This window comes from Lepisosteus oculatus, chromosome 28, assembly GCF_040954835.1.
Source record: "Lepisosteus oculatus isolate fLepOcu1 chromosome 28, fLepOcu1.hap2, whole genome shotgun sequence".
NCBI classification, from domain to species: Eukaryota; Metazoa; Chordata; class Actinopteri; order Semionotiformes; family Lepisosteidae; genus Lepisosteus; species Lepisosteus oculatus.
In genome coordinates, this window is record NC_090723.1 from 6,927,525 (window position 1) to 6,942,745 (window position 15,221).

At 46.6% G+C, this 15,221-nt stretch overlaps 1 protein-coding gene across 5 annotated transcripts in view; it reads left to right on the forward strand.

Moving 5' to 3' along the window:
- Positions 1 to 15,221, forward strand: part of thrab (thyroid hormone receptor alpha b) — a 129,261-nt gene that overhangs the window by 72,379 nt on the left and 41,661 nt on the right. For 4 of the 5 annotated variants that reach the window (XM_015362185.2, XM_015362186.2, XM_069185736.1 and 1 more), the window contains exon 2: positions 10,178 to 10,243. The exons of the other annotated variant lie outside the window; for it this stretch is intronic. The gene's annotated coding sequence lies outside the window, so the exon portion shown is untranslated. The remainder of the gene's footprint in view (positions 1 to 10,177; positions 10,244 to 15,221) is intronic. 5 annotated transcript variants of the gene reach the window in all.

The window sequence follows — 15,221 nt, forward strand, 5'->3', positions numbered from 1 at the left end:
AGATTCTTGGATCAGTTAGTTCCTAACTGCTAAGTAAGTTAGATGAATGCCCAACTGTAGCTTTTCAGTGAGCATGAATTAGTGTAAGGAAGATCCCTGCCCAGATCATTGGGACTTTAATGAAGTGCAATGACTTTGCTGTAATGAGAGACTCACTGCTTTAATGGTCTTAGTGCACGAAAGCAGCAGGCCTGTTTCTGCTGCCTAATGACGTGCTGCCCCTGTTCAAAAGGTGAATCTTCATTTATCCATCTTCAAATCTCTTCATCCAAGTCAGGGTTGTGTGGGAGCCGGAGCATGTCCCAGCACACAACAGCTACAAGCCAAGGTAAACCCTGGATGGGACACAGGTCCATTGCAGGGCACACACAGACACAGACACTTTGCACTGAGCCTGGGCCAGTTTTCACATAAGCCAAGTAAGTTACCAATATGTCTCTGTACTCTGGAAGGAGACCCATACGAACTGCCTTTATCACTCTGTTGTCCTTCTCACTGATATCTGGTGTGTGGTGTGTGTGTATTATTATTATTATTATTATTATTATTATAATGTGAAAACTCTACACAGATGGCATCACAGGAATTGACCCCAGGGCCAACAGCCCGGCGAGGCTAGAGCAAATAGATTTTTTCAAATTTTTCTGCAGTCTTAAAGTTGAGAAAAAAAAAAGACAGGATGTGAAAAGGAGCAGCGTCCAGTCAGGACTCAGAGCTGCCCCTGCGCTCTCGGAGTGAGGCGAGCCCCTCCAGGGGACAGGACGGGGGTCATGTGGAGGCGCTGAGGCAGGGCAGTGCAGCTCGTGCCGTCTTCTGTGCGTGTGCTCAGTTCTCTGCCCTAACCCCTTTTCATCTCCACGGAAACTAAACATATACAGGCCATGACGCAGCACGGTCTGCTTTTGACGCACCTGGGGTGCTGTAACTGGCCGCGACGGCCTTTTCCAGCCCCATCACGGTGGCTGTGCTGCTCTGTCACAGTCCAGCAGCGCGGACTGTGTGGTGAGCAGGCAAGAGGGGTCAGTGGCCGCCGCTGTCCGACACACTGGCATTGATCAATAGGGGCTGACTCTCTCCACGGCACTGGACCACACCATAGGGTTAATGGAGCCACATAGGTCGGACGCACAAGAACGTCTTCCTGGGGAGGTTGTGCTATGCCCTCGTCGGTAGCTTGCCTCTCTTTTGAAGTGGCGGTGCTGGAGAGGAGAGCTCAGCTCACACTGCCTGCTGAAGCACGCTCGCACACAGCACTTCACGATGCAGATTAATTTGTGGCCTGTGGATCCAACTTTGAGTGCACTCATTGACCCGTTCATCAGCGCGCAGGTCCTTCAGCGGTTTTCGCTGTCGGTTTTTTGCTCACCCACGCACCTTGATTCCGAGGTGTCCAGGCAGAGTGCTTGAATGCTTTCTCGACTGTTGCAAATCACACAGCTGCTTACAAACTGTATAAATCTGTGCTGCAATTAACTCGGTATGTTCGAGTGCCGAGGTAATTGCATTTCATAATGCAACCGTTTGACCGTGAAAGTGAGTCGTAGGTTGCAGTGCAAAAAAATGGCATCTTACATTGCAATGTTTTGCCCATACTTTTGCTTGTTATAGTTTGTTTTTGAGCTCCTAGTGTTCAATATTAGGTTAGATCTCATTGTGTGTTCAGGGTTGTTGATTTAACCTATAATTAACTTTGCTGAGCTGTGCCTGTTTCTTAGTTAAAGTCATGGTTGTCTCATATAAGAACTAAACAGCCTCATATATATTCCAGACTTACAGATTTCTCAAATATGATGGACCTCTTTACTTGCCCTTTAAAGATTATGAGTATATCTTGTTTTAACAGTAAGATTCTATACAGCATCACACCTGCTGATGCAACTCTTCGTCTTAAACCAGCACAGCCCACAGCCCAGAGTTCAGGGAGAGTGGAACAAGATAGCCATCAGATGCAGCTGGGAAACAATTGGAAAGTGTTGTTATGTAATCAGAAAGAGAAAAGGAAGCGGTCTTATCAAAAACTACGGTAAGGTAATCCAGGGGAATTAGCTTGTCTGTCAGGATTTTGGTTTTGTTGTATAAAGGTTTATTGAAGCCCCGACTTGCAGGTAATGGATTTTTCTTGGCGCAGGAGGCATTTGAAAGGCATGTGGTTTTGGTGTGTAGAGGTAATGAAAACTCACAGTCCTGTGTGTGTGTGTGTGCACCAACGCTGGCTATTTGCCAGTTCGTACAGACAAGCTGCCCAGGGCCTGGGCCCCTTGGGGCAGTTATCAGGGGTATTTCATTGCTCTCCTGCCACGGTTGGCAGTCCATGTGGCTGCGGTGTACTGGGCTCCAACCGCTGTCCGGGATCTCTGTCCCACAGATATGGAGGGGCAAATGGAGCAGGTTATTGGCAATATTAAGAAATGCCACAACACTCACGTGTTCACTCATCATGTGTGATTGATATCACCCGGATCGCTTATAATTGGCAAATTAGCCATACTGTATATCGTACGTCAGGGCCTGCTGAAACTCGAGTCGTTTCATGGTGAGTTCTTCCTTGCAGCGTGACGAGGCAGAGAGAAGGTGCAGCAAGCTTAATTGGGTGTCTTGCGAGTGACCCTGGTGTGGGGTCACTCTAGAGCCAGCCTGGGGGTCTTTAGTATGGCTGGGAAATTGAACTTTCTTTCACAGAGCAAGATCGAACTTTCTTTTCAAGTTCAACAAATTGAACTTTCTCTCTTACAAAAACTGTTTGTAAGAGCTTTGTCCAGGCTCCTCTGCAAAGCCCGACATTGTTAATGCTTTCAGAAATAAGGCCTCTGCCTGTAAAAGCTGAGGAAACCAGACAACGCAAGTTTCTCTTATCCGTTTATCACAAATGGAACGACAGGCTGACCTACTTTTCCTCTAGCTCTGTTGAGCTTTGCTATTGATTATTTTTGTGGCGGGGAGATGTTATTTAGGAGGCGTTTATTGTGCTGCTGTCAGGATCCTCTTCTCTCTGCCCTTCTGTGTCCACGCCCCGAGGAGGAGAGAGCATTTGATCCGGCCACACTGGTGCAGGCAGCGACACCCCCGCCCACCCGCGCTCCCTCTTCTCACGTCCGTCTGGACAAACACGCCGAATGTTTTCCCCACTCCGTCTGGCGCTGCGTTCAGCGCTGCCCCGGCGAAGCTGGGGGGGGATATTTATAGGCCCGCTGTGTCGCAGAGAAAGTGCAGCACGCCGAATACTGTGCAGTCAGAAGAAAGGTCTTGGCTGGAGAGCTGGCGCGGTTGTAAATACGTCTCTGTTTTGGCTCCTGCCTGAGACTCTTGATTATGATTCTGAATAGCTGTGAGTGGTGTGAAGAACTGTCCTGCACGGCCTTGATTTACAGCTGTGTTGATCTTCACACGCATACTTTAAGAAACAGACCTCTCAGATGTTGAAGCCCTTTCCATTTTTAGTCGAAAATGCCTTGAGTAGATTTCTGAAGCCTTGAAACTCTTTTTTTTTAAAATTCAATTCATTTAATTCTTTTTTTTAAATTCAGTTTAATTCATGTCGTGCCTGGCATAAAAGATTTCCATGCTGCATGCAGCGGAAAGAATGAAATGAACCAACAAATAAAATGCAAGTTTAAAGGCAGAAATTCAGAGCAAATGGTAAGAAAAAGCAAATCTGTGGATCCACAGTCCACAAATAATGAGTTGAGGAGTTATTATGGAATGAGCCTTTAAGGCTGCATGGAGTTCATGGCCTGGTTAGAAAAAAGGAAACTGTTAGAAATCAATACTAAATTTGACAGGTGCTCGGGGCAATCGAGATTCAAGAATAGGGGTTTGGTTCTTCTGGGGTTTGGACCAAAGTGTTAGAAAACCTGCTAAAGCCTATGAATGATATGAGTTGAAGCCGCTTTTACCATACAAAACCTTTGGCACTGGGTGAGAGAAAAGTACATGCCCGCACTTCTGCATGGGAAAGAGAAATCCGAATTTTAAAACTGTCAACATTACTCAGCCCTGGTCCCGGTTCTCTGTCTATTGCAGACATTCAACTGGAAAAAGCTGCTCCACAACCACAGTTTACCTTTTGGTTAGACACTAAGAAAGAACAGAGATTAGGTTTTGCACTCCTGTTTAATCAGCCCATGGATCTTGATGATTTTAGGCGCTCACGCGCTGTCTTGAAAAGAGTTGTGGTTGCTAACCCAGTTCCCAGGCTGGGTTAATGCAGTGGGAGCCACCTGTGCTTTATGAATTGCGTGCTTTCTTGGATTGGATCTCTTTTTGGGTCTCCGTTATGTCGGAAGAAAGGGCAAAGTTGATTCTGACATTGATTTCCAAACTGACACCACCATGCCTGCGTCGGTACAGTGAAGCGCACCTCGAGGACACCAGCTGCATCTCTCCTGTCCAACACGAAGATCCCCAACGCCTTCCCTCCTTCCCTCTGCAGCTGTAACCCCGTGCTGACAGGAGTCTTGATGAGAACGCAGTGAACATGGTGAACGCAGCTCAGGAGCCTGGTTTCTAGTAGTCAGTCCTTCCGTCGGCTGGGCATCTTGCACTCTGTGAGGGCTCTCGTGACTTTGAATAAATCCAGACACTACCCAAAGCCCCTACACATTCCCCTGCCCCTGCCCATTCTCTCCGCTCACAGCGGCTCAATTGTTAGTTCCCTTCAAGGCTGCAGCCAGCTTGCCGATGCTTCCTTTAATTTTTCTCTCTTCACCGCTTTGAAAATTGTTTTGGAGTCGGGTGGCCTTGTTATGTGAAAAGAGACAAGACCTCAGAGAGAAGATGAGGAATAGACATGCATGCTTCCTTAAGCTGGCTCATTTATCCAAGGTGACATAAAGTAATCAGAATCTGTCAGTTACGTAGAGTCAGTATTATTTTTGGTAGGGTGGCTGCTGCAATAGGGCCTGACAATACACAGTTCCATCGTCACTTGTAACAATGTAGAGTCAAATGTGAAATCAAATAGCAGGTACAGTCAAATAAATAAGATAGTGTTCAAATATCCGTTCATTCTGTATCAGAAAGCTGCAAGCTAGAGCCTGCCCTGGGCACACGGGGCACAGGGTGGCACTGCGCCTGCAACTGCTGTCTAGAGGAGCCAATCAAAAACACACAGAGTGTTTTCTCACATGTGATAACATGCATCCTCTGTGCAGACAAACGCTCAAGGCCGGAACGTGGTTTGCTGGAATTGGAAATACAGCACAGTCCAAGGCCCAGAATCAGTAGTGTAACATGAATATGAAGAACAAGATAACTTAGTCAAGAGAACAAACAGAAAAACATTCTTCCTCTTATTGTGAATTCCTAAGCTGAGCTGTAACCTTGGGAAAATCCGAGAAGGATGCTTCTGCAGTTGGTATCGCAAAGTGCACCGCTGGTGGTGGCGTGTGGTCTCTGAACAGAATCCAGCAGCTGCGAAGGAGAGGGGCTGGCTGATACAGTGGCCACTCTCTGCGGTCAGGACCGTGGGGTAATGGCGTGACTCGCTTAGCGGCCCAGTCAACCTCAGCTCCCTCTTGTTTCATTGGGCCATAAAACCTGAAGCATCCCCAAACAAGGACACTTGAGGCCAGCAATCAAGTCTGTGCTTACCCTGCAGAAAATTCCATGTTGTGCAGAGATGGTGGACTTTCGGCTTTCCCAGTAAAAATGTGGGTTGTTTTTTTATTTGTTTTGCTTGTTTTGTATTGTTTTTGTAACAATATATTTTAGTTCTTTAAAGTAAATATACTTACCGAGGAGTTTGTGGCTCTTCTGCCAAATCGTTTTTTTTTTGTTTGTTTATTTTGGAGGCCATAGGCGGGCGTGTTGGTTGGTTTGTTAGTGGGTTGGCTTTAGGTGCGCAACATCTGTGCGAGTTGCTGCACCAGCAAACATGTCACAGCACTGCCACGCTTGCCCCAGCGCTGCTGCTGGAGCTGGACGTCTCTGCACCCTGAACATGCAGTGAAACACAGCAACTTTTTGGTGGCCAGTGACGTTCACTCTGTGGCCAGTGCCTTTTGATGAGCCACGGCCCAAGAGTGTGGCTCCTCCTGTCGGTCTCGAACCCTGCCCAGCTGGAGGAGGGAAGGCAGGCAGTGATCGATCTCCAAATGGATGTATAGGGGCGGAGCGGTGGCACTGTGGTTAAGGATCTGCGCCTGTGGCTGGAAGGTTGCTGGTTCAAATCCCATGGCCGGCAGAGGAATCCAACTCCGTTGGGCCCCTGAGCAAGGCCCTTAACCCCAGCTGCTCCAGGGGCGCCGTACAATGGCTGACCCTGCGCTCTGACCCCAAGCTTCTCTCTCTGTCTGTGTGTCTCATAGAGAGCAAGCTGGGGTATGCGAAAAGACAAATGTGGCCAATAAAGTGATGTTAATGTCATCGGTGAAGAGCCAAATGTATTCTGTAACTATAATTTTAAAAATAATCTCCTTTTTTAGAGACTTGGATTTTTAGCTGTGTTCTGTGGTTAAAATATCTCTAATGTCCCAGTGAAGCCCTCATACATGGCTCGTATGTAGTATATAGTCAATAGTGATACTAAGGAAACGCACCACTTGATCCCAGGCTGTAGTTATCTCTAAGTGCTGATTCCTTCGGTGTTCCTTTCTCTGGAGCACATCCTTAGTGTTCAGGAAGAATTTGCTGTGTTCAGTGAAGTGTTCAAGACGCCTTTCGGAGTGCAATTGTGCAGCGAAAAGCCTGACAGTTATCCAGGATTTTAAAGAGGACTAAAAGCCCAGTTACGGCAGCAGACATGAGGGTGGGTCTTTAATACAGTCATGGTTCTGTCCAAGGTTGATAAACAGCAAGAGAGGCCTGCCTTTTTAAAATGAGCACCTTACACCACATGGGACCTCTCTTCTTATTCCTGAATCACTCTTGGTGCTCTTGCCGAATGATAACGGTCTTGGTCTTAAACTGAGGTAGAAGTAACGCATTGGGCGTCTCTGCATTCCTCCTCTTGGACTCCCTGGATCCTGGCCTGTCCTGGCATTGTTCACTGGAAGTGCTCTGCCGCTCAGATCGGTGGTGCAGATGGGGTGACAGCGGAGGCTCGGGGTGCTGCCCAGTACTTCACCCCTAGTTGTCAGACCTCATTGTAGGGGCCAGGGGTAACACCATGGCTGGGCTGGGGCTGCGGTGGCGGGTGGGGGGAAATGGTGGATACTAAGGATCTCGTCTGTTTTACTTCACTTCCCCTTTAAGAACTGTCGTACAGGAAGACGGCTTCCTCTGCTAAGCCGCTCTTCAGGAAGCAAGCGCCCCGGGACGGGCCGTCCCTGGCAGTGCCCTCGTTCAGGCTGGTGCTGTATCCGGCCCGTTCACGGCGCGGACGCCGCCTCTGAAGCGACTCCCCATTGATGTCCAGAAGATCTTAACTTGCGATTCCTGAAGCCCCGTTCACACAAAACCCCACACAGTGTGAAAACACCCGAGAAACAAAATGTTGACTTTCTTATTTTGGGAATAAAAATCGTAAGTCCCAGTTTTTGTAAAGAAAAAAATGGGGCCTTCTCCACGTTCTAATTCTTTCAGCGCTTTCAGTCTGTGCCTGGATGTTTTATCAGGTTGTGTCTCTATGGATAGCGTGGTACCTGACTGAGCACATGTAGGAGCATGCGCCTGCATCACACGCATACTTGCTGTGGAGTTTAGGGCACAGCTCAGGCCAGTGAAGGCCTTTGCATCTCTACAGGTCTCCGTGTCATACCAGCCTGACAGCACTGGTCGCAGCATGGAGCAGAATGAGCCGAGAAGTGCAGATTGATTTTTAATTGACACAGTCACGCCCAGGAGAAGCTAATAGGGTTGAGCTCTTAAGTATTGCGTAGTTTCATACAACGCTGTTGGGGAAGACAGGCATCAGAGCCAGTGGTTAGGCACGAGATGTTGGTGCCCATCAGGCTGAGACAGAATTCAAACTCTGGACCCTGGAGTCAGCGCCAGGCTCGGTGCACATGAGCCACCCGGTCCTCTGGCTCTTGGTTCCGTTTTAAAACGAGAAAACAAATAAAATCCAGCCCCTTGTCTCCAGGTTCCTGGCCCAGATACACAGAAGTTCCCCCTCTGCCACACTGAGCAGCTCTGGGCTGGAACGCAGCCTTGATTGACAGCTGCTGGAGTCTTCTGCTCCCGAGTATTGAGAGTTGTGGATTGTTCAGTGTGTTTAAAAAAAAAAAACTTTGGAGCTCATAACGTGTTGGATTGAAAGGATTTGTGAACTTGGCCCCGAGTCGTTTTTTAATATTCAACAGATTTGAGAATGTGAGTGCTGCACATCACGAGGGTTACTCTCTGTTGTTCTTTTCCTTGGATTATCCACATTAATATTTGAGGAAAATGCCTCCCAGGGAAGAAGACTTAATCTAATTGTAGCCTAAAGAGAAACTTGCTTGTCAGTGTTCCTGTGACACAAAGAGCTTCATTCATAAAGATTTGTCCCACTTTTTTTAGGCTGGCACCATCCCCGATCCGAAAATCGAACGGTTATTGTTACCGAGATACTGAGGACGGTCGGTCAGCAGCTCTTCTGTGCGTCATTTTCTTTTTTTAAAAAGGCTTGTTTCTCTGAAGCCAAAAGGGTGTAAATTACACAGAGAGGTGAACGTTTTATGGATGCTGTCCAAAAATAGACTTTTGATCTATGATCGGTATGTACTCTGCTGTAGCTCACTGAAGATTCCTCAGAAATTGCTGGCGGGACTGGGGAATTTCTGCGTTAGAAAAAGCTAAACCCTTAAGAGAGTGTACCGCAGTAAAACTGCATCACATGTTGCAGGCTGTACAATGCTTTTACTGTGTTTTTGCCTTGGTTTACTGCGGTGTGTGAGTTTAATGAAAATAACCGGTGCCTCTCGCGGCCCAGTGATGGAATTTTGTACAGTTTCTCAGAATGGAAATTTCGAGCCGCAGTTAAAAAAAAATACGCTTCACAGCATAAAAGAAAATGAATTCCGGGAAGAAGGAGATGATTGTTGTAAAATACTGCAGTCCTGTGATGGTAAGTCAGTCAAGGATCATGATGGAGATGTTGCTAGTGAAGACGTTGCCCTGGGCTTCAGTTATCTCTGTGTTCTGCCCCAGACAGTCTTGGTACAGTAGGTCTTCACTGTGGGCAGCAGAGCCTGGACTTGGGGGTGAGGAGTTTAAGTGGTGTGGATTTGATGCTAATCAATACCAACAGTAATTCTTTGCATTTCTTAAAAGCCCGTTTCACCACAAGGAGCAGAAAGCGCTTCACACAGATTGGAGGAGCCCCAGTTCACCCCTGGGGTGCAGCCCTACATGGCTGACAGGCCTACAGCCCTGCTGCTCGGCATATAGGGTGGAAAATCGATCAAGTGTTTTACCGACTGGAATTCGTTCATTTAAATTGATCAAACATTATTAAAAAATACTAGATGTGCTGTGGATGCATGAAGTAACTTCTAGTTTTTTAGCTTTAACAGTAGGAGGGAAAATGGAAGCCAGAAATGTTAGTCCATGAAATAAACACATGCAGGGTCATGTGACTGACATTGTACAGCTTGGCTAAATTGAACATCCTGTAGTCCCTTCTGACAGGTTTACCTGGGCTTGTACGAGGTCTTGTTTCCTTGCGTGATCATTTCTCCAAGAATAGTCTCTTTTATCTTTAGGTGGGTAGCTGCGTCAGCATGCGTAGGCTGCAAAGGAACAAGTAATAGGTTTATTCCATGCTGAAAAAAAGAAGAAAGAGAACTTGTTCTTTTATCTTTAGTTATAATTAGCTGTTGCTTGTTACAGCTGAAACAAGCTTTGGATTCTGTTCCTGCAGTGTGGTAATCGGTGAGTTCTGTAATTAAAGCAAATGTAAATAAAAAAGGTGAAATAAAAAAGAGATAGCCTTGAGTTTCCTCTGACCACAACACTGGGTGGAGACAAATCAAGGAAACAGTAATTTTACCTGTTACCTTGCATGCAGTCTGTGTGGGTTGTCAATGAGGAATATATGGCTGTGTTAGCAGGACTCCAGGGGAGAGGGTCACGCTACAAGGGCTGGGAGTGGGTTGTCACTGAGGCTGGGGGGGACGCAGGTCGAAGCCCTGCCCCACGATCCTGCCCAGCAGGAAACAGAAAAATAAAGGAATGAATTCCTGCTGCAAAAGACTTCTCCTCTTCCATAATATCCGTTTTCAATAATAACTCTGCTCTGGTCTGTGTCCCCTGCCAGGGAGGGCTGCCAATGTTGTTCCAGTGAGCGAGAGAATCGGAGGAGATCCCCTGCCCCCCGAGAGTGGTGAGTCACCCAGACACACAGGTCTCGTGAGTTTCAGGGTCGGTCTCCTCCTCCAGCCCAGCATCTCTTCGGGCGTGTTCCCCGTCCCACGTGTGACAAACAGAACACTTTTCTGTAGCATTCTCTCTGCGAGGTTGGCGTGAGTTTTCACATTTCAGTCTGCCTCAGAAGGAGAAACCGTAGAAGGGGGTAAATACCTACGCTGCTGATAAGAAAAACTGTGCAGCAGTACAACATCTGGGGTTTAATAGCGGAACATCTGGAAGTCAGCAGTATAGTGAATTCACATTGGAGGATTGCATGACTCAGTTTGTCTGAGATGCAGTTTTTTATACTTGTTGCACATGCGACATGTTACACCCACTTGTGCGTTTCCCCACCGTGACCGGGCCCAAACCCTGCCTCCTGTCCCATGGACAGTGGTGGATGCTCTCCCAGCATGCACGAGCAGGAAACAGCGGGCTCTCACCCCCAGCATTCCACCTCACCTTATCGCGCAGCACCAGTGCGTGTGTTAACAAATAAAGACCCCCTGACAAATTGTTCTCAGGGAGTTACTGAGCACAACGTGACAGGAAATCCTGTGTTTATTAAGACTTCAATCAACTTGATTTTTATTTGGGGGCCTTTAGCTGTATGAAAGAGTGCAGCTGTATGACGTCCCTATTGTATTACTTTCAGGAACATGCAAGCTCAGGGCAGGTTAGCGTTTGTTTTAATCTGCCTGTCTCTCTACCTGTCTACATCTGTCTACAATATGTTTATCAATCTGCTACTGTTATTTTGACTGTGTGTCTCAGATTGCTCTTATGATCCAAGGCCCTCCTTGGTGAGTGTGTGCCTTGTTGTAGGGCGTGTCCCAGTGCCATGCTCCAAAGAAAAATGAAATTATATTGTGTTGATGTTACATTGAAAAACTAGCTCTGTTCCAGCATAGTGGAAGGGAAGTTGAAAGGTGCATTGGAACAGGGGACATGGTACAGCCTATCCTGAGAAATGGCCACCGGGATTTTATTTCTGCTCGTTCCTTGATCCTCTCAGAGCTGCTTGTTGACCCATTAATACACACTTTTAGAGCTGCTAATCTGAAGGTGGAGGATAGCTTGTCTTTCCTTGTTGTATCTTAGAACGGCCACTTTCAGCTCCTCTTCTCTTTCTGCTGCCTCTCTCATCAAAGCAGCTGCAAGAAGAGAGAGATGCCATAATTAAAAAGTAATCCATAGCTAAATCCCCAAGACTCATGCCCAACCAGGAAATGGCTTGTACAGGCCAAATAGTCCAGTCTACGCAGTCTTGGGACAGATGTTTGGGGAAAAATCCCTTGAAATGGCCTCACACCCAATCTGAAGGAGCAGGAAGTTTGTCCTGTCAGAAGAAGAAACAAGGTGCATCGACACCCTGGACGGGAAGCTAATCTATAACAAGGCGTGTAGGCACAAAAAAAGAGCACAGTAGGACAGTTTGATAACACAGATCTAGAGTCAGCATGATAACCTACTCAGCCACAACAGACATGCAAACTCCACACACAGGAGGCTGCCAAAGCCAGAATCAAACCCACATGAGCTAACTATCCTGCCTCTACAACTACCACATATACAGCATGTGAGCACATATATTGAGCAGCATTTATTTTTCAGATAGGTCTGATTGAAGAGAAAGGCATTGTGTGCCTTATTGGAGGACAGTGGCACAGTAGGTTTTGGAAATGGAGCACGTCAGTTCAGGCGTTCTAACTTGGAGGTACTTTGGGATGTGTAGGATCATGTGTCTGAGGACCACATTACCTGGACAGTGTGAGGTTCCTGGCTGACTGAGAGGCTTGGTGAGGTTCTTGTGGGTTAATAAATGCTAACAGAAGCAGCCCATGTGTCTTCTACTCATTTCTTAGAAAGTCTTTCATTGGCCTATTATGGCACAAAACCAGCCTTTAAAGAGAAAAAAAAAAAGAAGGATTAAGAGCACTTTAGGACTGAGGGCATTCTTAGTATTTTCCAGTCTGCCGCAGTCATGATTGTGTAAGAGTTTCTGAAATTAATTTTTTCCATGGACACTGGAGGCCTGGCAGGCTGGGCTATGGAAGGAGGAGCCTGGGAGAGAGGGTGGGTGTGGGGGTGGGGGGGGGGGATCGTGCCTGCTGCATGCTGTGGGCAGAGAGGGGGTAGGAGGTGCCGGCGCTGCAGTGCGCCAGTCTCGTTCTAGATGGGCCATTCATAACACTTCATAAATTCCACCTGGAACAACACCGGAGAGGAACATTCAGTGGGACGTGCCTCATTCCCCAAAGAGCTGTGTTTAAATAATAAGAGGAACAAGGTCAGCCATAGACCAGAAATAAATTGACCTAGATTAGCAGTCAACTGTTTCTGTTTCAGACTGGAAATTAATAATTGCCTTCAGAATACACACTGAACAAAAGTCACTTTAGTTGTACCGAGTCCTTGAGTAGAGCTTGTGGGGCACTATCTTCGCAGTGATGTAATGTGCATTGACGGTATTCGCCAACAGAGAACAGACAAGTTGCACTATTGAAAGAGCATTTGTGGACAGGCATCCTGCATCTTTTCTTCAGATCCTTTTCTTCACCTCTGAAGTTCCAGTCCTTAGCACAGTACCCTCGTTGAGCATGTAGTTCTTGCACAATTCCTGTGTCACACCTTGATGTGTCACATACTTTTATTACCCAAAGAATACCCGACCCTGTGTTTCCCAAGACCCTCTCCAGCTTGGTACAGGATCCAGTTTGTGTGGCCAATCCCTCCTTGACTCTGGATGCAGTTAATTCCGAGATTTGAAGGCTCATCTTCATTTGCAGCGAAAGGGGTTACGGTTTGAGTCATCTTGTTAATCATGTGGAAACCAGATACCCCCTCGAGGTGAAAGTGAGAGCTGTCTTGTCATGTCAGGTCTGTTTTTCTCTTTGTGCATCTCCCAGTATCAAAATAACAAAAAGCATGCTAACTATACAAAATGTTTCCATCTCCCTAGCCTATTGTGCCATTTCATACTTTAAAACTCAGAAATGTTTCAAAACCAGTGCCTTTCCCCTGACTAGACAAGGTTTTCTTTCCTAGTGATGTCTGCGTAAGTTGGATTTCTGAGTTATTTTGGTCTAATGCCTCGAATTTTCTTTGAAGTTAAACCAGGCAACAAGACCAAGGGCTCAGTTTTCACTGCACAGGTAGGATCCCTTTTCTAAGCTCTTGGTCGTTGTGTCACTGTGCCTCAGATGCCAATGAACAGGCAGACAATGGGTTAATTGGCATCTGGCAGGCCAGATTGCTCGAATGCTGCGGACACACTGGGGAGAAGAAAGGCATCGGGGTCGGATCAGTTCACATGTTGCAGGATTCTTTGTACTTGAGCGATGCCTGATAAAACAGGAGATCCGTTTCCTCCGACCAGTCCACAGAGACAGATTCTGACAGGTCACTGGTGAGACTTACTTGACTACCTTTCCAAACGGGAATGCTTGTGAACCTCTGCCGCTACCCAGTGACGTTTTTGTGTACAAAGCAAAGTGCAAACTGGTCCTTATCCAGGATCATCTTGTCTCTCCTCATCGCCTAGTTTTCCTGATTATTTCCCTATTTTAGCATAATGCACCTGTGTCCTCTGGGATTTTCTCTGTAGCGTGGGATCTTTTCGGGTGGCGGAGGGCAGGGGATGTGTGCATATGAATATTGGATCAGTGAACAACAAGATGAGCAAGAGCTGCAGAGCTTCACTGGAAGGGGATTCTGCAAGAATGGCATACACGAGATCCAGTGAGTTCTGCAAAACGTGAGCAAAGAATTTAAAGAAGCTGCTGACACTCCCACCTTCTGTGCTGAGAGTTCTCCTTCTCCCTGTCCTCTTCATCTTTCCAGCTCATTTAGCCCCCGATCTGAACCTGTACTGTAGCAACATGTGCTGGAAGATGGGCTGTAAAGTACCAGGGGGTTGAATGTTTCGGGAGCGCTGAGTAATCAGCAGTGTAAGATGTAGGATTGTCTGGGCTGTTCATTGGCTCGTAAGGAGAAAGTTTAGGTTGAGCTCTCTAGCCTGGAGGTCACTGGCTGGAGTCCAGGGTGTCCATTTCCTGCATGTGGAAGCTGTTAATGAAATCATACAACTGAGCGCTGTTGGGGTTGGAAGAATTTGGGGTTACCTTGGGTAACTAATATCCCACCCCTTTCTGACTGACTGCCCCTCTTTTCTGTGGGCAGTAAACCCCAGTAAAGCTTTTGTCCTGTGGAGAGTGTGGTGGGTGTGCTGCCCAGGGAGATGAAGCTGAGGAGTGTTTTATTCTTTAGTCCAGGGCTGCATTGTAGGAGGATAACAACTTCAAAGTGTGAATTTCCAAAAAAAAGATGACTGAAGAGCTATGCCAGGACCCAGAGAGATGAGGTAATTAAAGTAAAGGCTGTTTCTGGGTTGTAAGCTTGTAGCTGAACTTAGTCCTACATGGTAGAACAATTTCTAAGCATTATTTTCGTTCTCCATTGTGGTCAAAAGACAGCATGTTTCAAATCTGATTTCATTTTCTCCCTTTGCTTCAAAGAGTCTTAATGTTAACATCAAACTTGTAAAAAATACAGCTCTGACATTGATTTAAGTCTTGAGCAATCTGAATATTGAAGAATCAAGAAACCATGTTGTTCCAGCTTGTGCCTGCGTGGTCGATGTTTTCTAATCTCCGTGATGTACTTGTTATTGTGCTCAATTCTTTTGTACTAGAAGTTTTAACTTTTTTTTTGGCTGCAGTTTTGATCTTATCAGTATGCAGTTCAGGAATCTGCGTTAAAAGTGGTTTGGATTTCAGTTTCATTGGTAACAGCTGCAGGTTTTTAGATTTCTCTTTGTTGCTGTGCATCAGATCGTTGTGCCCACCCCTTCTCTGAATTACTAAAGTGGACTCAAGAAATCATTTCTTTCAAGCCAAGAGCACCACTGTGTTATACTTAGACTCTAAAATAGTCTCAGAACCAGACAGCCT